Here is a 23,296-nt window from a genome sequence, read left to right on the forward strand (position 1 = left end):
ACTCTTTGGCTCAGAACACGAGGTAGAGACAGATGCAAAAAGCTTGATCGCAGAGTGCAGAAAGATTATCGAGGAAAACAAAGAAATTTCAGGTAAGTCAAAAAGCTTGATCGCAGAGTGCAGAAAGATTATCGAGGACACAAAAAGGTAAGTCAACAAAACAAATAGCAATGCGTCAGAATTCACAATTCATGATTGCAGAAAATTAAAAACACGACGCCATCTTGAATTTCCTTAAGTATAGAAAAGTATCAATGCGTCAGAATCGGCAAGTCATAGTAGTGACATCGTTGAGCGTCGTTACTTGCATACGTTTAGAACGCGTCCAAAACGTTAATTGTACGTTTTTTGTACGTTCCCGTGCTGGCTAGGTTGTGATGCTAGCCTTTTTGTTGATCTGGTCGCATGATAATACATTTCAGATAAGTTAAATTGTTATAGATTTATTTACGAATAATCCGTTTTAAGTGTTGCTCACAGCCGGTAAAGTTAATATTATGAGAATATTTCAAAGGCACGGTTAAAAGTACTCAGACGTTCGGTTTAAGTAATTCCAATAGGGCCCCTTTTGGCAGTATTGGTATAATAGATTTAGGAAAGTTTAGAAAAAATTAAAATACCAGTAAAAAAGTAAATAAAATCAGCCCCAAAAATCTATGGGCTCAGGTATTTTGCGCTCCCCCTCTAGATCTCTATAAATATTTGAGTGACTAGTTTACTTTTGAGTTAAAAAATTCTGCTATAAAATTACCTTCTTTACCTCGCAAATAAATTTAAAAAAAACATTTTTCTTTTTTTTCTGCAAATTTTTTTCCGCTACGGAAATAAATTTATATCTGGAAACAATTTTATGCGCAAGCCGCATAATTTTATTTCCTTAGCAACTGAAACTTGCGCCACGGAAATAAATTTATTGGGGGAAATAAATTTGTACGACACCGGCACACAACGTTGTATTTACGTTGTATTTATGTTAAAATTACGTTTTACGTAACTTAACGTTAATGTAACGTTGTGTAAACGTAATCTTTTTAACGTAATATTCTAACGTTGAGCTAACGTTGACACAACGTTAAAAAAACAAAGAAATATTAACGTAACATTCTAACGTTGAGCTAACGAAAGGGCAACGTAAAAAAACAAAGAAATATTAACGTAGTTCTGCTAACTTTTAAAAAACCTACCGTAATATTTTACATTTTTATCTTCTTAAAGATGGCGTAAGAGAAGATAGGAAACACATTTGTTAAAATATAATTTTAAAGGTAATTACCTATAATTATAAAGGTAATTACCTTCGAACTAGACTTATAAGTTTAGTTAGAAGGTAATTATCCAAGTTAAAAGGTTTGAATTGTCTTTTAAAAGACAATTGAGGAATTTTGAAAAAATATTTTTAAATAAACAGCGTACAAGTAGTAAAAACTTTGAATTGCTGATAAAAGATTTAATAAAAGGTAGTAAAATGTCGATTATAAAGGTTTGATTTGATTTTTTATCGTTGTCAAAACCTGTTCTATAAATTATAGAACAGGTTTTTTTTATGTTATAGAATGTTTTATTATAATATTGAACAATTTTTTATTCTTAAATTATTATGTTACAACTATTTCTGAATCTACTAGTTTTCAGATAAATTATAAATACTTAGCTCGATATCATTAAATTTGTTCAAATTTTAATTCTTTGAATTTTCACAATAAAAGTTTGTATTCAATTATTTGAAATGTTCAAACAATGGTGTAGCATTTGTGTTTGGGTATTCATTATTACAATTTTTCTTCTTTTAATCTCATTTTAAATTTTAAAGAGTTGTGCTACTATTTTATATTCCTTTAGTTTAATCCAAATTTACAGCAAAGTTTAGATTTTTTGTAATAAATGTGAGTAAAATGTCTAGTATTTTACTTTAGATGCAAGGAAATTACAAACAAATATCAAATTGATAGGAGCCTAAAGCTCATCCAATTAAGATGTTATTTTGAATCTGATAGTTACTCACTCTGAGCAATATAGTATAATATTTTAAAATCAAGTTAGCTGTGGAAAATTAATTTCAATAAACTGCTTGCATTGCTTATATTTTGAAAAACAACGCAAGTATGTTATTAATAAAAAACACGAAGATTATTTTTCATATATCTTCACCGAGCATCTGCTATGCATTAAGTGTTAAATAGAAATCAAATTATAAAGTAAGTAGAATAAAATTTATTTCTAAATTTTCATTTGTAAAAAGCATAGAGAATCTTCAACAAAAGCTCGAATAAACAATCAGATTGCAAATATTGGAAAGGTCTCTCCATTGTTATAAATAAATGCCAGCAAAAAGAGAATGCAAGCAATTATTACACAGTTTTATTTATTATTGTTTTGTTTCTTCTTGTATATCTATAGTATATACTATGCCTGTAATCATCTTGTATTTTCACATTTTTAGTATTTATTTGTTTATTCATTTAGTTGTGTTTTAGTTAAGATAAATTAGTAATTGAACTGAAAAAAAAAACAATTAAAATTATTTTCCAAGCTAAAGTTTAACCTTAACATTTCATTCTTGGAAAACCTGTAATACCTCATTTTTATTTTGAGATTTTGTTTTAAGCTAGTTTTTATTTTATCCTAAATAACCACAGCTAATAAACACAAGCAAGTGTTTTTACTATCTTTCAAATAATTGTTTTCAGTGCAATTATTACTAATATTTATTACTATATAGTAATATAAATTAGCTATGGTTATTTAGGATAAAATAAAAACTAGCTTAAAATAAAATAAAATATTTGATTATACTTTTAACTGTATGATTTTAATTATGATACAAACATTCAACTGTATGATTTTAATTATTATACAAATATTTAGCTGTATGATTTTATTATGATACAAAAATTTAATTGTATGATTTTAATTACTATAAAACATTTAGCTGTATGATTTTAATTATGATAGAAACATTTAACTGTATGAGATTAATGAGCTAGCAAGTAAAAAACTTTCTTTGAATAAATGTAGTTACCTTTTTAGTATTATTAAAAATTTTGGTTTTCTTATTTTTTATTTTTTTATTATGTTCAGTTTTTATTATCATCTTGTTATTGTCAAAACTACTAAAATTTATGTTTATTTCAGAATAATAAAAATGAACTCATCGCATGTCAAATCCAATTATAATGAAGTGGAGAGAAGCATTGATTTCCAAAACATTGAAATTGAGAACTATTATGATTTTTCTTGTGTGTCTGATCATAAAGATACTTCTGGAACTGAGAGTTCTGACCTAGACTCTGAAGTTTTTATGACTGATGATAATGAAGATCAAAATGATAGAATACTTGTTACAGAGATTGCCAAATGGATTTTAAAACACAGAATAACTAGAAATGCAAGTGATGAACTGTTAACCATTTTACACCGGTATGGTCATCATGTTGATTTACCAAAATGCACAAGGACAATTTTGAATACTCCTAGGAATGTCCCAAGTGAGTTAAAATGTGGAGGTGAATATGTTTATCTTGGTATTTCTAACGGCATATCAAGAACTTTAGAAGTCAACCAGCATTATAGATTTCAGTCAAATACAATTTCTCTAGTTGTCAATGTAGATGGACTTCCCATATTCAAGTCATCAAATACACAGGTTTGGCCTATATTATGTATGTTTGATAAAGTGACACCTTTTATTGTAGCATTATTTGTTGGTGATCACAAGCCAAATAATCGTAATGATTTTTTATACGATTTTTTGCATGAGTATGAGTTATTATTGGCAAATGGTTTTCAGTACAATGGAAAAGTGCTGGATATAAAAATTTCAGCGTTTGTGTGTGATGCCCCTGCAAGGCAGTTCTTAAAGGGTATTAAATCTCATAGCAGTTACCATGGTTGCGAGCGCTGTGAAGTTAAAGGGACTTACGAACATTTTAGAATGCTCTTTTATGATGTTGATTGTATTTCAAGAGATGATGATTCATTCAAAAATGGTATGTATATTGGCACTCATCAAATTGAAAGATCAATACTAGCTGACAAAGGAATTAACTGTGTTACAGAGTTTCCCTTAGACTACATGCATCTTGCCTGTCTAGGTGTTACTAAACAAATTTTGTTAGCATACAAGGAAGGTCCGCGAAACCAAAAATTATGTCCAGCACAGCTGAGGCAAATATCCACAAAGCTCGAAGAATACAGTGGGAAAATGCCTTCTAATTTTGTAAGACAACCTCGTGGCTTAGGAGATTTAAGAAAATGGAAAGCAACAGAGTATCGACAATTTCTGTTGTACACTGGTTGTTTAGCGTTGAAAGATATACTCCCCTCTGAAAGCTATAAGCATTTTCTCTCTTTTTCTCTTGCAATGCGAATATTTCTTGATGATAGTTTTGAAATCCGCAACAACTTTTCTGGTTATGCAAAAGATCTTTTACAGCATTTTGTTTCCACTTGCGTTGATATGTTTGGTCCTACATTTACCGTTTATAATGTTCACTGTCTAACACATCTTTGGGAAGATAGCAAAAAATTCTCTACGTCTTTGGATAATATTTCCAGCTTTCCGTTTGAAAACTACTTACAAGTTGTGAAAAAATTTGTAAAAAAGGCTCAAAGTCCTTTATCGCAGATTTTTAAGCGTACACGAGAGTTAGAAAGTTTAGCGATGAGTGGGATAACCCAAAAGCATATTATAACAAAAATTTCAAACAGTGATAAAGATTCTTGGTATCTACTGCAGTCTGGTAATTTTGCAAAAATAAAGGAGGTCAATGTAGATGATATGTATGAGTGCGACATTATAAAGAAACAACATTTTCAAAGCCTTTTTGTCGATCCATGTGACTCCAACCTTTTTCAAATTGTCTATATTAAAAGCTTTGACAATATTTCTAGAAGAAAAAATGTTGAAAAGTGTTCTTTTTTAAGAAAAGCACTTTGTCTCCCACACAAAGGTTTTGTCATAATGCCTTTATTACATAATGTTGTTTTGACATAAGTTTTAAATCTATGTTTTAGTTTTTAATTTTTGACATTTTGAAAGTAATTGATTTAGGTAACTTTTGGAAGCTATAGATCCAATTCATTAAAATAAAAATGTGTCTTGTTATTGCTTTAAAAATGTGCTTCATCATTTTCATTTTTTATTGTTTGTTAAATTAAATACATTTTTTTTTTATATTTATATATCTAAATATTCTGTTTAACATTTATACATATACATTGTATACTTTATAAGTATATAAATGTATAAGTATTAATATTTTTATATTTGTGTATAACTTTTTTTTTTGCTTTTTGTATGTATCTTTAAAGATGAATATTTTATGAAAAGCATAACATTTAAATTTTTAATAATATTAAAGTCATGAACATCTTTCATAAATGAATAATTTTTATTTAAACTTAATTTGTAAAAACTTTTTTTGTGTACTTGTCATTTATTGGAATACGTGATGTGTAATGTCATTAAGGGAATCAGCTATAATGATATTTTGTTTTATTCATTTTAGTAAAAATGACTCAAAAACGCAATTTAAAAAAGGCAATTGACAAATATGTGATGTGTGTATTTTTGGAAAATGTAAATGGTGCTTTTGCAGAACAAAAGACAGTTGTGCCAAAGAGATGGATTGATGAAGAACTAATGTTGTTATGGTGGCCAAACGGGGTTAATGTTACAAATAAAAAATCAATTAACCCAAATAAAGATACCTGGAAAAAGTATGATTTAAAAGAAGTTGTTATTGAAGGTCAGTAATGAAATAATATTTTTCAATCTGAACATTGGATTAAATGTGTAAGTTCACAAATATATCGTTTTCTATTTTTGTGGTTTGTTATAGGTGAGGAGAGTGTTTGCCATGAATTTCTTATGCATACAAGTTCTTCAGAAAGCGAAGTAAAAAAAAAGAAAATTGAAGAATTTGACTTTTCTAAAGGTATATTTCAGTTGTGGCGACTTTTTTTTATCATTTTTGTCAAAAAATTCATTATTGTCTGTTTTCTGTTTTCTTTTATAAAATAACCATACCATAATTTACATTACAATTTCATATACATATGCTTGACCATAATTTAAATCGTAAATAGCCTTGCTTATTATTTTAATTTTTTTCATTATTCTGTTTTTAGGTAAAAGTGTTCCAAGCAAACCAACATTTTCAATAATGGAAGTGATAGAGAAAGCTAAAAAGGAAAGTTCAAGTATTATTTCACATCCACCTCCGCAAACTCCTTTACCAATACAGTATTCACCTGTTCATCATCATCATCATTCAGATTCTCCAGGTTCTTATGAAACTCTGTCTTATTTATCTAGTGCATCTCATCATCCATTGAAATGTACATCTAGTTATTTGGCCAGATCACCGTGCGGCCCATCTCAAGATTTATCTGGAGGTCTTTATTATCGCTCCCATGGAAGTGCGTTTCATAGTTTATCAAGGGATCCAGAGGATACAACTTGTCATTCATCTAGAACTTCATATCAATCTGAATCCCCTGTTCATATAGATGCTCCTTGTCATACTAGTTCATTTCAACACAGCACCACTAATTGTTCAATTAATGCTTCATCTTCAGATAATCCTCTACCTTCTTCCAAAACAAAATTAGTAAGAAAAGATTCAGGCAAGCTTTTGAAGCAGAAATTTCCAATGGATACTGGAGGTATGATATTAATATTACTGTTTTTTGTATATAATGGTAATGATAACAAAGTCTTCTTCAAACATACTAGAACTAAGCGCGCCCTAAAATGGGGAATTATTGATTGCTGATAATGTCAAGATGTACATGATAAGGCTAAAAGTTATAATAAAATTCAGCGACCTGTTCCATGGCAATCTATACTCAATATGACCTGTTTAGTTTGAAACTACCTATTTTAGCAAAATATATCCTGTGCTAAGTTGAGCTAACGTCTATTTTACAGAATTATAGAATCGAAACTATTAGTATAGTAACAATAGTAACTATTGCATTAAACTAATAGCGTCTTCAACTTAAAATTAAACTTGAAATCGAAGTAATAGGTGAAAAATTAAATGTTTGACAATCATCAAACTTTTTCTATTTATAAAAAAATACTTAAATAAACAAACAACGAATCTAACATGAATAAATAGATACCATAATACATTTTGGTTTACTTATACTTTAGTTGATAATTGTTTAAATCTTTTATATATAAAACATTTATTGACAATTCAACTGAAAAATTTAAATAAAACTTATAAAATACAATTTCAATCTTTTACAATTAAACCTTTTAAAGTAATTGACAAACTTCAAAATAAGTTTTAAAATTAAAAAAGAAAATTATACTGTAATATTTTATTTTTTTGCCCAAAAAGTTTATATATTTTAATATATTTTAAATTTATATTCAATATTTTATTAAAGTTGAAGAGGTGATTTTTTTTAGAATTCCAAAAACTAGTACTTTAATTGCTTCTGGAGAAAAACTGTTGCAAATGTGACAATAAAACGTCAGAAAATGTAAACGTAACCATTTTCAAAAAGATTGAGTCCCTTGAAGAATTTTATGAACTTGAAACCAGATTAACAGACAACGGGGAATACAGTAAATTGGTAATTTGTATTTATAATTTCTATTTTAAAGTTTGTCTGTTTGATAGAATGCTATTTAAGTTCATTGATTTCTTTATGAACCTATTTAAACTGCTCTTACATTTTACCAGAATATGGTGTAAAAGGTAAATTCCTACTTATAAATTGAGAACTATCTTAGTGATGGATAGCCATTCACATTATTTAGAGTTTTTCACAGTCTTTTATTTTTTGTTAAACTATTTTGTCTCATTCGAACATACACTTTTCACTAGACTTCTTTTTATGTTTTAGCTATGTCACCTCAAGAAAATAGGTGGAAAAACTGTTAAAGAAAATACAAGAAATGTTATGGTCAGGTATGTATTTTTGTTTAGTTCTGAATAATCAAACCGTTTAAATTATGAGTAAGTATTATAGAAAAATGTAGCAGAAGGATAGTAATTTAGAAAAACAAACAATTTAATATTAATGCTTGGGCAAAACCTTAATGAATGGGACCCTTATTGAATGGAACAAAATCAAATTTGTATACAAGCATCTAAGGTTGGTTGGTCCAAACACCTGTGGTAAGAAATTTTAAACTCATCCATTCAACAGACCAAATCATTATTCCTATTATGGTCCAAACATTACATTGGCTAAACAACAATAGAGTTATGCCATTAATGGGAATTAATAGCACATTCATCTTGGCGGAACCAATTTTTTTGTTTTAATGGAGAAGTGCATCGTAGTGTGAGAATTAATGGTTAGCAAACAATTTTTAATATATAAATGATCAACTTTCAAATTATCCCATTTATTTAGGTTCTCCCATAGCTTAGGTTCTCCCAGCTTCAATTCGATGAAACTTTAATAAAAAACATTTATAAAAAAAAAGAACCTTTCGAAATTATACTTTGTGAATTATAATTCACAAAGTGTAATTTCAAAAGATTCTTTTTTTGATATATTACTCTGTGTGTTTAAAATTATTTCAATAAGTTTGCTGGAATTGCAGTATTATTCGTTGTTATTTTCGATTTATTATTTGTTGTTACGCTTTTATAGAATTATGGAGCATGATGTTATGGCTAAGTTAAATATGAAAGGTAAACATCGTGGTGATATAAAGAAGGTATCATTCGAAGATAAAAAGTTGTGTAAAGCAATAATTGGTACGTTAATATGTCAATATTGTTCTATCTATCTCTTTTTCCTTACATATGTTTTGTATACTTAGATATATCTTAGTCTTGAATCTTGAAAGTTAGCGTTAAGAAAAAATCAAACAACTAGTCAGTTATAAGAAAAATGTATTTTTAACTGTTTTTTTAACATCCCATTAACAGTATCCCATGTTGTATTTTAGAAGTCATCCTGCTAATGCACGAGTCTTCGACGGAAGCTCAAATAAAAGATCAAATAGGAGCTATCTTAAAGTTCTCACCATTTGTAAATGGAAGCAAAAAAAAAAATTGAGGAGCAAGTGATTGTTGAACAATTATTAATTTTGATTTTTTTTTTGTTGTAAATTTATTATATATGGTATATAATACACAAAAGAATACATGATACATCTTTAAATAAAGTCTTTAAAAATATTTATTTTATTTTTAGTTTGAGTACCCCCGAAACTGTTTTTCTAACACCTTGTAAGGGATTAGAAACCCTTATATTAACGTTGAATATTGATTGTAATTGTGTTAAACATTTAATGTTAGTATATTAACATTAAAGGTATATATACACCGTTTATATACGGCTACATTCATATAATAACCATGGCACGAAGCCATAGGCTTCGGCAGGGTTATATGAATATAACAGTATATTAACATTAAATATTAAACACAATTACAATCAATATTTTATATTAATATTAAACGCCAATATTTTTCCAACTTAAATTTAGGTTAGTGTAACGTTAATCTAACATTTAGATTTACGTTAGATAATAATGTTTGTATAACGTTATTATCTAACGTAAATCTAACGTAAGAATTTTACGTTACAAAACCTTTCCATTTTGCCGAACCGGCAACGTTGTACAAACTTAAAATCTAACGTATATACAACGTTAATACAACGTTGCGTGCCGGCTGGGAAAATGAAACCCAACATTATTACCCACCCAACATAAGACGACTTTAAGACGGATGTAACTTGTCTTTAACTCGTCTAGACGTCTACAACTAGTTAAAGACGTGTTTAAGACGGCTTTTCAACACCTCATTAAGACATCTTCCAACAACCAGATTACCATGTCCTTAAGACATCTTAAGAAGACGTCTCTCGGAATAACCAGTTTTAGACTTCTTTCGGAATAACCAGTTTAAGACATCCGTGAGACATCTTAACAAGACGTCTGTCGGAACAACAAGTTTATGACGTCCGCAAGCCTTCTTAACAAGACGTCTGTCGGAACAACCAGTTTAAGATGTCCTTAAGACATCTTAACAAGACGTCTTTTGGAATAAGCAGCTTAAGATGTCTTTAATCGTGGAAGTATTAGAGATGGACGTGCAAAATTTTTGTTTTTTTGCAGACCATGCTAGTTGCGCATTCTTAAAAATCTATTGTTATAAACAATAATATTTTAAGAAATAACGCGGATGATGAAAAGAAATTGAGATCATTTATTTGAATACATGTATAACTTGAGAGGTAATAGTTAATACGAAATATCAAGAAGTTTTGTAGCTACCTAGAACACAATGGTTCCATGTTTAGTGAACTACTCCATCTACCATATTGCTGCAGTCTTCTGGTTTATGAATATTAATGAATTTTCTATTTGGGCTTGCTCCATTAGACACTATAGCCCTTAGTTTAAGTCCAATGGATTCTAATATCGTATATATATATATATATATATATATATATATATATATATATATATATATATATACAGTTAAGGATAAATATATATACAGTTAAGGATAGATAACTTATACATAAAATGAATATAAATACAGTGGTCGGCCATCACATTAGGACCACACGGTTTCTTTACAATTTATTTCAAATATGTTGCTTAAACCCGCATATGAGAAAATAAATATTGATATTTTTTTTTGTTACATGTCAAGTTATTTCTATTCTTAGTAATAATTTTATCAATTGGCAACTCTGGCTGTCAGCAATCACCTGTCATAATCAAATTGGTGCATATTGAACAAATTAAGGTTATTTTTAGTTGTTAGTTTGATTGAAGTTTAAATATGATTTATTTTAATTTCAAGCATCTGTGATTTATTTAACTATTTTTTTTGAACTTAATAATAATCAGTAAGTCATTAATTTTAAATAAAGGATTTTATGTTTTTTTCCTGTTTATGGAAAGACACCAAATAGTAGTCTTTTTTAAAGTTATTAATTTAAATTTTAAGCTATGGGTAAAAAATGTGATATGACACCAACAAAAGTTAGTCAAATTAGATGTCTTTTACAGAATACAAAATATTCTCAGCGAAAAGTTGCACAAATTGTAAAGGTTTCTCACCAAACCGTAATGCGAGTGAGAAAAAAAATTGATACAGGGGAAGAGTTTGGCCCAAGGAGACCACCTTCTAAACGAAAGACAACACCAAGAGCGGATTGTATTATTCGGAATATATTCCTGGAAAACAGAAAAAAGCCACAAAATGTATTGACTAAGCTTATCCATGAAGCTGGTATTGCTGTGTCAGACCGGACCATTCGCAGAAGGCTGAAGGAAGAGGGATTGATGTGTCATCGCCCAGCCAAAAAAAACAAAACTGACTTCACTCATGAAAAAAAAGAGACTGGAGTGGGCTCGAAACTATCGTCACTGGTCTGTTGAGGATTGGGAAAAAGTATTTTAATTCGCATTCATATTCGTAAAATATTTTAAATATATTCATAAATATTATAATTTAAAATAAGCATTATTTTAGATTTGCTTCTCTGATGAATCAACTTTTCAAGTAATGATGGACAAAACAGCTTTTGTTCGTCGTAGAACAAACGAAAAGTTTCATGCTGACTGCATTTTGGAACCAATCAAGCATCCAGTAATGATGTGGTCTGTCATTTGTGCGCAAGGAGCAGGGCGTCTCTACAAAGTAGTTGGCACAATGAGGCAGGACCAGTATAAAAAGGTTCTGGAGAACCAGTTGCTTCCTCAAATGGCAGATTGTCGAAAAATGTCAAAAAATTCAAAAGAAGTCCAAAAATGTCAAAAATCTTATATTTATGCAAGATGGTGCAACTTGCCACACAGCAAAAAGAGTTATGGTTTTTTTAAAACAGAAAAAAGTAGATGTATTGCCATGGCCAAAAACTCACCTGATCTTAACCCCATAGAAAACATTTGGGAAATAGTAAAATTCTTACTAACAAGCAAGATCTTATGGAATATATTATCAGGATCTGGCACAATAAACCAGAGTTGACAGAAACTATAAAAAGTTCAATTGCAAGCATGCCACGACGAATCGAAGCAGTTATTGCAAATAAAGGCGGTTTTACAAAATATTAATGCTTAATATATATTTTATATAATTTATTGTAATTACTAATAAATATTCAAAATTTTTAATTTTATTTGTTTATTTTTCATCAAGTATAATTTTATAAATAAAGAACAAGCTTTAAATTACACCATTATTTTTCTTTTTGCCAAAAAATTTATTTTTACACGATATTTATAAAAAATTACAGCTGGTCCTAATGTGATGGCCGACCACTGTACAAGAAAGAAAAAATAATTTGTCACAGTTTTAAAGAATTTAGCAAAACCGGTTTATGGCAAACCGCAAGAATAACTTAGTATTTAACATTAACATAACATGATTTACCAGCTATATATAAACTAAATTTTATTTGACAAAAACTAATGGGTTATTATGTGCTTTTTATAATAAATGAAATAATATATGAAATATGAAAATTGAACAGATGAAATATCTGGCGCATTTGGCAAGATAATTATAAGTTTGAATAACTTTTTAAAAGATTTTGCATTATCAAATAAGTTAAAAAATACCCATTAGAAAATGTACCTACCAATAAACAACTCACAGTGGAATATATATTGGGGAGCTTATAGAGTAGTTGACGCAAAAAATGGCGGCATATGGGAATAAATCTTGAAAAATATGGTTACCATACGGGTACCATATGGTTTTTTAACTGGGCTTACGGGAACGGGATTTAGAAGGGTTTGTGTTCTGGTTTTCAGACGGGTACCTTACGGTTGAAAAATTAAGCAAAAATAGTAATATGGGCCGCATGTGGTGTTTATAAGGGCTAAGAAAACTAGGATTTTTACGGGTTTCCCATTAGGGACCCATCTGGTGAAAGTGATATGCGGAAAAATCTATGCAATCACACCATTATCGCCATTTGCAACTTACCTTGGGCAAAAAAGTTTTTACAATATAACGTATAAATTAAAGTTATAATCGTTTTCTCGTTTTATGTTTTTTATGAAACTCTATATAAAAAGTTGTTATAACTATTTTTATTTTTTATACATAAATTTTTCTCTTTTTCTTTTTTTAGTAAAAAGTTGAAAATTTTACAAAGTTTTACATGCAATTTGAACAAGAAATACTTTAAAGAATTCATTAATATTTACGTTTATGAAAAGTAACGCCACAAGGAAATGCATTTAATATTAAAAAGTTGACGTGAGGGTTTTCATTGTCTTACTTCCTTGTGGCATATATTCTTAGAATCATGAATGGTTTTTGAAGACCATTGAAGGTTTTTCTGTAAATCCAAAAGTGCAATTTAGTAATATTTTATTCCTATATAAAGGAGATTGCGGAGTATGGATTTTTTCTACTTTCGTTTACATTTTGTAGCAGAGTAACTTACTGTGTAATTTCTGTACTGTGTTACTGAGTAAGATGTTGTATGCAAATGTTGCATTCGATGAAGAAAACAATACCGATTACGTACCACTAATTTGGTTAGTGAATGCTATGAGTGAAAATGTGTTATCAAAAATTTCATCTAGAAAATCTACAGATTTTTATTGGCCTCGCTGGACAAATATGAAAAAAATAGACTTAGCTAAATCAATGTCAAGAACCTGAGGTTGGATGGCTTAGGTTTTCAGGAAGAATTTTGTCAACTGCAGGTAGTTTATATAATATTCTCAAAGATAGTAAAGTAATAATTTTGATAATTTTTTATAAATTTATTTAAGCATTTAATCATAATTATTGAAATTTGAAAATGAAATTTTGATACATCAATAATTATCATAAGTACTTTTTAAAATATAGACACTGAAGCAAAAGAAAAATGCAGATATGCAGAAGATACCTCAAATGTTGATGAAGTATATCAAAACCAAAAAAATAGGTATATAAAGTTACATAATTTTAATTTAACATACAAAAGTTGTTTATGTTAGTGTTACTCCGCTTATGTTTATGTAACTGGCTTAAAACTTGTACATTTATGAATCATTAAAATTAAAAAAATAATAATAATACTTTTGATATTTTGCCAATCCTTTAGAGATAATCAAGAAAAGCCTTTTGAGAAAAGTGAATAAGATATTGTTTTAATATTTGTTTTACTAATTGTTATCTATTATAATGTTAGGTTCCAATTAAATATTTGTCATTTATAGATTGCATAAAAATTTTTATGTATATTATAGCTTCCATTGTCAAGGTTTTTCTGTAGGAGAAAATTTTAATTTTTTATAATATTTTATAGTATATATATATATATATATATATATATATATATATATATATATATATATATATATATATATATATATATATATATATATATATATATATATATATATATATATATGACATATCAAAGGGAATAGATAGGTATCTAGACTTAGAAAATGTCAGAATTAAGCAAGCTCTACGTATGTATAGAGTGTTCAAGGGGAATCGAAAATCTGTCTGATTTAATAAAAGTCTGACTTATTAAGGGTTCAACTTAACATATATATATATATATATATAATTTAGAGCCTTTAACATTACTTGCAGGCTCTTGTGCTAAAAGGGAATGTGGTGTGCATTGATATGAAACCAATTTACTTCTTTAACCCCCTTGAATGTTTGAATTATTGTATCATATCCCCTAACTGCCTTCTTTTTTCTAGATTTTGTAGATTGAGATAAGTTAGACAGGCTTTTATATATATGAATAAATAAATAATAAATACATGGGTTTACCCACAGCTACTGTGTTTTGCCAGAAGTTGGCAAAACACTTGCTCAGCTGTACAACAAATTAAACAAAACTTAGAAATTTTAATAATCAAGAGTTTTCTGGTGGAAGAGTTCTCCATTCACCATTAAATATGATTTTAGTTTTTCATTAAAAATAGTTGTGTTTTTTTTTATACTGATGGTATTTAGAAGTATATTCCAAAGTTCAAGACCATACTGAGATAATGCTTGATTGCTGAAATGATTATTGTATTTTGTTTCTTTTATTTTTAGTGTTCTTTCTGACAGAGTATTGAATTAAATTGCATAAAGACATTAGTGCTTCCTGTTTAATAGATTTCTGCATTATTAAAACGACCTTGAAATATACTATTTCTCTAATTTTTAGCCAATCCAAGTTGTTATACTCTTTGTTATTTACTTGAGTTTCTATTCTGGTGTTAAATTTTGCTGCACAATTCTGAGCAGTCTTGCTGCACAATTCTGAACAGACTGCAGTTTTTTTTAATATTGTCTTATCAATTCCAAAGTAGAGGGAGTTACAATAATATAGTTGTGAAAATAATAATGAACATACTATGGTGCACAGATCTTTATGGAATAAGAATTGTTTTATTTTGGGTATTTTTCTCATTATATTGTAACAGTTTTTAACAATCTTATTTATTTGTGTTTTTAAAGATAATTGATTGTTGAGTATCACATCTAGACTTTTTGCGGAATCAACAAATCAAATGCATTTCTTGTTAACAAAAGTACCTTAATAATAATATCTTTTTGAATGTTAGGTGGTGCCATAATTAATATTTTTGTTTTTGATTGGTTTATGAATGATTCACACATCCATTTAAAAATGTATTCAAGACATTTTGGTATATCCAAACTAGATATTAAAGAGATTTGGACCCAGGACTGTTCCTTGGGCTGCTCCATATTTTACATTTTGGTTAGATGAACATGAATTACCAATTTTAACTTTTTGGGTATGGTTAACTAAAAAAGTTCAAATATATCATTGGCTAGTTTAAGTAAAAGTGTTTCAGTCGAATGATGTTGCTTGTAGATAAGTGTTTTTACTAATTTATAAATATATGTATATGGGCCATGGCATGACATTTTAGTGGGGGACCGAAGTACCAAAAAAATCTAAAATACTTTTTAAGTACTTAGTGAGAAAAAATATTATATGAGGTCCTTTTGAAAAAATCAAGGGGGTCTTTGTCCCCACCCACCCCCACCCCCTGTCGTTGTGGTTATTGTATATATATATAGTGTGTGTGTGTGTGTATATATATATATATATATATATATATATATATATATATATATATATATATATATATATATATATATATATATATATATATATATATATAGATATAGATATAGATATAGATATATATATATAGATATAGATATAGATATAGATATAGATATAGATATATATATATAGATATAGATATAGATATATATACTATTATTGTTATTATATAAACTAAATAATTAGCTTGGTTTATATTACATTACTTAAAGTTTCACGCAATAGCGATCATCAGATGTTATAAAACCGTTAAAAAACGTAACGACAAAAAATACGAAAAAAGTGCTATGGAGTGTCTGCTATGATGGCATTAAAGTTTTTTATTCAAAAATTTATTTTCATGGCAAAAGTAATGCTGGGTTTGACGTTACTATGGGAAGTTTTGACGGAGCCGAACTGTGCGAGTTAGTAGGCCTATACATATTACATACTATTGCCAGTGAATACGGGTTCAACACCACAGGACTATATAGAGATGATGGTCTCTGCTGCTTCTATAAAATCAGCGGCCCTCAGTCAGAAAAAATAAAGAAAAATTTTGTCAACATTTTTAAAGATAAATTCAACCTTACTATTACTATTAAATCTAATTTAAAAATTGTAAACTTCCTCGACACCACACTTAATCTCCTTGACAGTACTTTTCAACCTTACAGAAAACAAGGAGATAACCCTATGTATATCAACGTCAACTCTAATCACCCACCTAATATCATCAAATCGATACCGAATATGATTTCTTCAAATAAATAATATATCTTCAAATAAAGAGGTTTTTGATAGAGCCGCACCGTTTTATAACAACGCTCTCAATTCTTGCGGATTTAAAGAAAAAATTTTTTTCAATCAAAACACGCCAAAACGTGATGCAGGATCTCGAGAACGAAACGTTATTTGGTTTAACCCTCCGTTTTCACTGAACGTTAGAACAAACGTAGCAAAGATATTTTTGGGTTTAATTGATAAATGCTTTCCTAAAGACCATAAATTCCACAAACTTTTTAACCGGAACAATGTAAAAGTTAGTTACAGCTGCCTCCCAAATATTAAGAAAATTATTACTGCTCATAACAAAAGAATTCTATCTGTTACTACTGACAATAATAGCCAGTCATGCAATTGCCGACAAACCGCCGCATGCCACTAAATGGAAAATGCCTTAAGAAAAACCTTATTTATATTTGCAACGTAAAAACTCAGCAGCAAGAAAAGGGGCATTATAATATTGGGCTCACTGAAAAAACCTTTAAAGACAGATGGTATAAGCATAGGAATTCTTTTCGTTATGAAAGTAAGGCAAACTCCACCGAACTTTCTAAATTTGTATGGGAGTGCAAAAGTAAAGGTTTAGAACCCATCCTTACGTGGAACATTCTCGATCAGGCAGAACCATTTAAACCTGGTGGCAATTACTGTAATTTGTGCTTGACCGAAAAGTACCATATTATTACCTCGAAACTAGACTTGCTCAATAAACGAAGCGAACTAACATCAAAGTGCCGCCATGAAAATAAATTTTTAATAAAAAACTTTAATGCCATCATAGCAGACACTCCGTAGCACTTTTTTCGTATTTTTCGTATTTTTTGTCGTTACGTTTTTTAACGGTTTTATAACATCTGATGATCGTTATTGCGTGAAACTTTAAGTAATGTAATATAAACCAAGCTAATTATTTAGTTTATATAATAACAATAATAGTATATTCGCTCTACTTATTCTACGCTGTATTGAGCACTCTTACTGGAAATATTAACATAATTTCTACAATACTATATATATATATATATATATATATATATATATATATATATATATATATATATATATATATATATATATATATATATATATATATATATATATATATATATATATTATATATATTTATATTTATATATAAATATATATATGTTTATTTTTTTTAAAATATATACAATATCAATAAAAAATTATAATTTATATATCAGTAACTAAAGGAATGTTATACATTTACTATCACAACAATTTTTTATCTGAAGAGTGGTGAGTAGAGAGTTTTATAATATATTAAATGAATAAAACCAGGTGTGTTACCTATAAAATTTCAGACCAACAGTTAAATTTTATTTTTTACAGCTTATATTGAAACAAGAAAAAGCTTCGAAACGAGAATAAAACGTTGGAAAAGCTTCCAATTCGCGAAACAACCGTGAAATCAGATGATACGCGATTAAAGAATGGTTAAAAATTCTCTCAATTTTGACATTGTAATTTTAATTGTTATTTTGTTTGAAACAAACAGTCAAATCATATACAGTTTTATTTTATCTGTAAATTGTAAACGTAGATTTTCAAGATTTGCGATTGGCAAACTTTGTGGGAACTATACGGGTTACCCAGCGGGCATACCCATATGGGTCCCAGAGGAAATCCGCGGCCAAGATCCGGCGGGTTCCCGATGGGTTTCCCATATAGTTCCCAGTTGCAAACCCAAATGGGCCCCTTATGGTTTTAAAGTACGGGATTTGACTAAGACCAATACGGGATACCCAGCGGGCATACCCATATGGGCCCCATATGGAAACCGCGGCCAAGATCCGGCGGGATACCGTTGGTCTTCCCATACGGGACCCAGTTGCGGACCCGTATGGGCCCCGTACGGTACCCGTCTGTCAATGTTGGCTGGGAAACCAGATCTTGACAAAAAATTATATTTAAGCTTTTTTATGTTTCGCTATACTTTTTTTAGTCATTTTAAAATTGTTTTTACAGGTCTATTTTATCATTGACAGACTTTGTTTACACGAAAAAACGTGTCCAAATTTACAAATGTTTATCTTGAAAAAATGATAAAATCTGTTCGTGCCGACAACTAATTTCCTTTATCTTGGAGTAACTTGTTTAATAATTTGTCAACACGTGAAGTAGTTACTTTATCCTGAACAGTCTTGTTAAACAAATACTATGAAAGTTTAAACTAATACTAAAACTTTAAACTATGATAATAAGTTGCACGTCCATCTCTTATACGTCCATCCCAGGCAACATTGACAGAAGGGTACCGTACGGGGCCCATACGGGTCCGCAACTGGGTCCCGTATGGGAAGACCAACGATATCTCGCCGGATCTTGGTCGCGGTTTCCATATGGGGCCCATATGGGTATGCCCGCTGGGTATCCCGTATGGGTCCCAGTCAAATCCCGCACTTAAAAACCATAAGGGACCCATTTGGGTTTGCAACTGGGAACTATATGGGAAACCCATCGGGAACCCGCCGGATCTTGGCCGCGGTTTTCCTCTGGGGCCCATATGGGTATGCCCGCTGGGTAACCCGTATAGTTCCCACAAAATTTGCCAATTGCAAATCTTGCAAAACTACGTTTATAATTTACAGATAAAATAAAACTGTATATGATTTGACTGTTTGTTTCAAACAAAATAACAATTAAAATTACAATGTCAAAATTGAGAGAATTTTTAACCATTCTTTAATCGCGAATCATCTGATTTCACGGTTGTTCCGCGAATTGGAAGCTTTTCCATCGTTTTATTCTCGTTTCGAAGCTTTTTCTTGTTTCAATATAAGCTGTAAAAAATAAAATTTAACTGTTAGTCTGAAATTTTATAGGTAACACACCTGGTTTTATTCATTTAATATATTATAAAACTCTCTACTCAACACTCTTCAGATAAAAAATTGTTGTGATAGTAAATATATAACATTCCTTTAGTTACTGATAGATAAATTATAATTTTTTATTGATATTGTATATATTTTTAAATAAATAAATAAACATATATATATATATATATATATATATATATATATATATATATATATATATATATATATATATATACAATAATGTAAAATTTTCAACTTTTTACTAAAGAAAGAAAAAGAGAAAAATTTATGTATATAAAAAAAAATAGTTATAACAACTTTTTATATAGAGTTTCATAAAAAACATAAAACGAGAAAATGATTATAACTTTAATTTATACGTTATATTGTAAAAACTTTTTTGCACAAGGTAAGTTGCAAATGGCGATAATGGTCTGATTGCATAGATTTTTCCGTATATTACTTTCACCAGATGGGTCCCTCATGGGAAACCCGTAAAAATCCCAGTTTTCTTAGCCCTTACAATCACTACATGCGGCCAATATTACTATTTTTGCTTAATTTTTCAACCGTAAGGGACCCGTTAGGAAACCAGAACACAAACCCTTCTAAATCCCGTTCCCGTAAGCCCAGTTAAAAACCATATGGTACCCATTAGAGATGGGAATCGAACCCTTTTTTTAAAGTTCGGGTCCGGTTCGGTTTGGTTATATCTAATGTTCGAGTTCGGTTCAGTTCGGTCTTAAGCACAGTTCGGGTTCGGTTCGGTTCGGTATCAACACAACTGTTTTTTTATTAGTTACAAAGCTTTACATCCACAATGATAAAACACAAATAAATTAAAGTAACATTAAATAGTTAAAGTATTACAAATAACTTGAAATAATTTGCAATGCTTTTATACTGCAACTTTAAAAGTCCAGAAAACAATGCAGTTGCTAATAGCTGCAGTCAAAGTGCACAAAACATTAAAGTAGTAACTTTCTGATCACAGATAACGTTAGCTTAAGTAGCCTACTGTCAGTCTAGTAATCAGGGCTGCATATTGTATTTGAGAAATATCAACATTTCCAATGTTTCTGGATTTAGGCGAGCCCTGCGCTCACTCATCGTCACCCCACACACAGAAAACACTCTTTCACTGGCAGTACTTGTAGCAGGAATAGCCAACAACTTTCTTCCAATCAATGCCATCGTCGGAAGCTTATGTTCACGGTCATTGTCTTTCCAGAATTGCAATGCATTACACGCTGTCACGGGCAGTGCCAAGTATTTGTCAAGTTCATGTCTTGTATCATTACTGTCGGCATTAGACAATGGAGTGGCAGCTGTTTTTAAGTCTGCCAGCAAATCATAAGATTCAGTGTCAGCTTTATTTTTCTTTGAAGGAGGCAGCTGATCTGAATGACTGCATTCACTAAAGCTGTTTATATCTGTATTGCCTGAGTCCTTTCCTATCACCTGATTTGGTGAAGAAGAAATAATTTTGTCCACCATACTACGCATTTCTGAATAAACAAAATTGCGATCTTCTGCGTTGACAAAAGACAAGTATTTGTAAGAAGGAACAATAAGTGTTGATAGCTTGTGCAAAGGATGAATAATATACTTTTCATTCAAGCTGGACAGAAAAATTGCCTTCAAATCACGCATACTGTCGCTGTCTGAACCATTGATCTTACAGACTGATCGAAGATAAAATAGCATTAGCCATACATCAGGGGACGTCGGCACATTGTCATGTGACAATTGTACAGTAGCCTTGTGAAAGGGATGCAAAAATTTTACGACGTCATGCAACAATTTTTCATTAACGTTGTTCAGTTGCTCAAGTTTGTCAAACTGCTTTGAATCAGCAAGAATTGACTTGACATGATCTAACTGGCATGACAATGATTGCAAAAGAAAAAATTGACTGTTCCAACGAGTTGCAAAATCCTGTTTGAGAGTGTGATTTAGTTCCTGGTTTTTCCCACTATGTTTAAAGTAGCCCACCATTTCCTTTGAAGTCTTGATCATTTCATGAACTAAATTAGCACCAGGGGATTTCAAAGCCTTTTCAACAGCTAAATTCAGATTATGACCTGCACAGCTAAGTCTAACATCGTTGCGATAAGCCGACTTCATATTACTCCCATTATCAGTCACAAATACCAAATTGTCACTTTTTATAGCCTGAGGGAAAAGTTTTTTAAGTATTTCAGTTGTCTTTGCTTTTACGGCAATGCCAGTCTGAGACTCACTAAACTCAAACAATCCAACACACTTACTTATAAGGCAATAACTGCTGTTAATGTAATGTGCTGTAAAAGTCTGATAAGAGTATTTTAGAATGTCATCGGTCCAGTGATCAGTTGTTATTGCGATATGAGTAACCCCAGCAAGTTCGTCTTTCAGCTTTCGAACACATTCGTTGTAGAACTTTGGTAGTAGCATCTTAGACAGCGTTGTTCGATCACACATAATATCCTCAAGTTTCACTGATCCATACTTCGATCCAATATCAATCATTGTTTGAGCAAAGTGACGGAACCCATCATCCTGAACACACGAGAATGGCTGAATGTCTTTTGCAATCATGTACAGGGCTGCACGTTGAGCATTTTCACAAATGTGTTTAGGAACCTGTAAAGTATAAAGCAATAAACAATAGACATTAAATACATACCAATACATAATGGCCTTTTTTTTTGTACTACAAAAAACATTGTATTTCTAAAATATTGCTTACAACTTGTAACAGATTTATTTTGCTATCAATGGCAGCAAGTAACAAGTGAAAAGTTAAAACAGTAAATAGAAAAAATCAAGATCCGCTAACTATATTTACTAACCTCTGTCTTTTTAGGTAAAAAGCTTGTCATTTTTAATTGTCCAGGTTCTGAATTGATCTTATTGATGTGTGATCTATTATGTCTTTGTAAAGTTGTAGTATGACCAATTGGCACTGACAACCATAATCCACACTGCTTACAAACGGCAAACTCCTTGACAACCTGTTGATCGTAACATGATTACTCACAGTTATACAAAAATCAAATAAAATGTATTGTAACTAAGGTCAATTGACTCTATTTAGCATTGATATTCAATTAATTATCAAACCTGAATGCTGCTCAGTTTGGCATTCCCAGCAAACACACGACGTCGCAACGACGTTGTAAATAGGTTATTTTCAAGTTATAACGTCGGACGACCTTGTAAGGACGTCGCTAGGACGTCGTATCCACGACGTCTTTTAAAGAATCTTATTCAGACGTCGTAGCGACGTCAGTTTAACGTCGTCTAATAAAAAAAAAAAATTATCAGATTTTTTTTTTTTTTTTGTTTAACTGTTGCGTCAGGTCCGAAACTTTAATAGAAGCTAATTTTAAAAAGAAATTAAGAAAATGAGTAGAAAAGAGTATATGAAAAAATGGAGAATAAAGGATAATTTGTTAAGACAATTTCTATACGAGAGTGACAAAGATGAAGATTTTTTTGAAAAAACGTTTGAAGTGGAAAAAAATGATACGAGCAAACAAAAACCATGCCACACAGAAGATTCATTCACTCAGCTTGGTTCTTTGAATTGCAGTAATCATTTAAATCAACTAGAGTCTTTGAGCCAGCTTGATTCTTCTGTTCGTTTT

General features: G+C 30.1%; 2 pseudogenes across 2 annotated transcripts; both read left to right on the forward strand.

Annotated features, from left to right (window-relative positions):
• Nucleotides 1–1,223: 1,223 nt before the first annotated feature.
• On the forward strand, nucleotides 1,224–9,155 carry LOC149884934 (uncharacterized; annotated as a pseudogene). The gene is made up of 8 exons (XR_016455080.1): nucleotides 1,224–1,265; nucleotides 5,508–5,747; nucleotides 5,841–5,936; nucleotides 6,130–6,666; nucleotides 7,424–7,590; nucleotides 7,864–7,928; nucleotides 8,623–8,729; nucleotides 8,924–9,155. The product of XR_016455080.1 is annotated as an uncharacterized LOC149884934 (transcript).
• Nucleotides 9,156–13,081: 3,926 nt separating this feature from the next.
• On the forward strand, nucleotides 13,082–18,348 carry LOC149884935 (uncharacterized; annotated as a pseudogene). The gene is made up of 4 exons (XR_016455118.1): nucleotides 13,082–13,663; nucleotides 13,812–13,890; nucleotides 14,050–14,078; nucleotides 18,175–18,348. The product of XR_016455118.1 is annotated as an uncharacterized LOC149884935 (transcript).
• Nucleotides 18,349–23,296: the final 4,948 nt, after the last annotated feature.

The sequence above is a fragment of the Hydra viridissima genome, unplaced genomic scaffold (assembly GCF_058129835.1).
Source record: "Hydra viridissima isolate aposymbiotic clone 2 unplaced genomic scaffold, HvirCarnegie_v1 scaffold_8, whole genome shotgun sequence".
NCBI classification, from domain to species: Eukaryota; Metazoa; Cnidaria; class Hydrozoa; order Anthoathecata; family Hydridae; genus Hydra; species Hydra viridissima.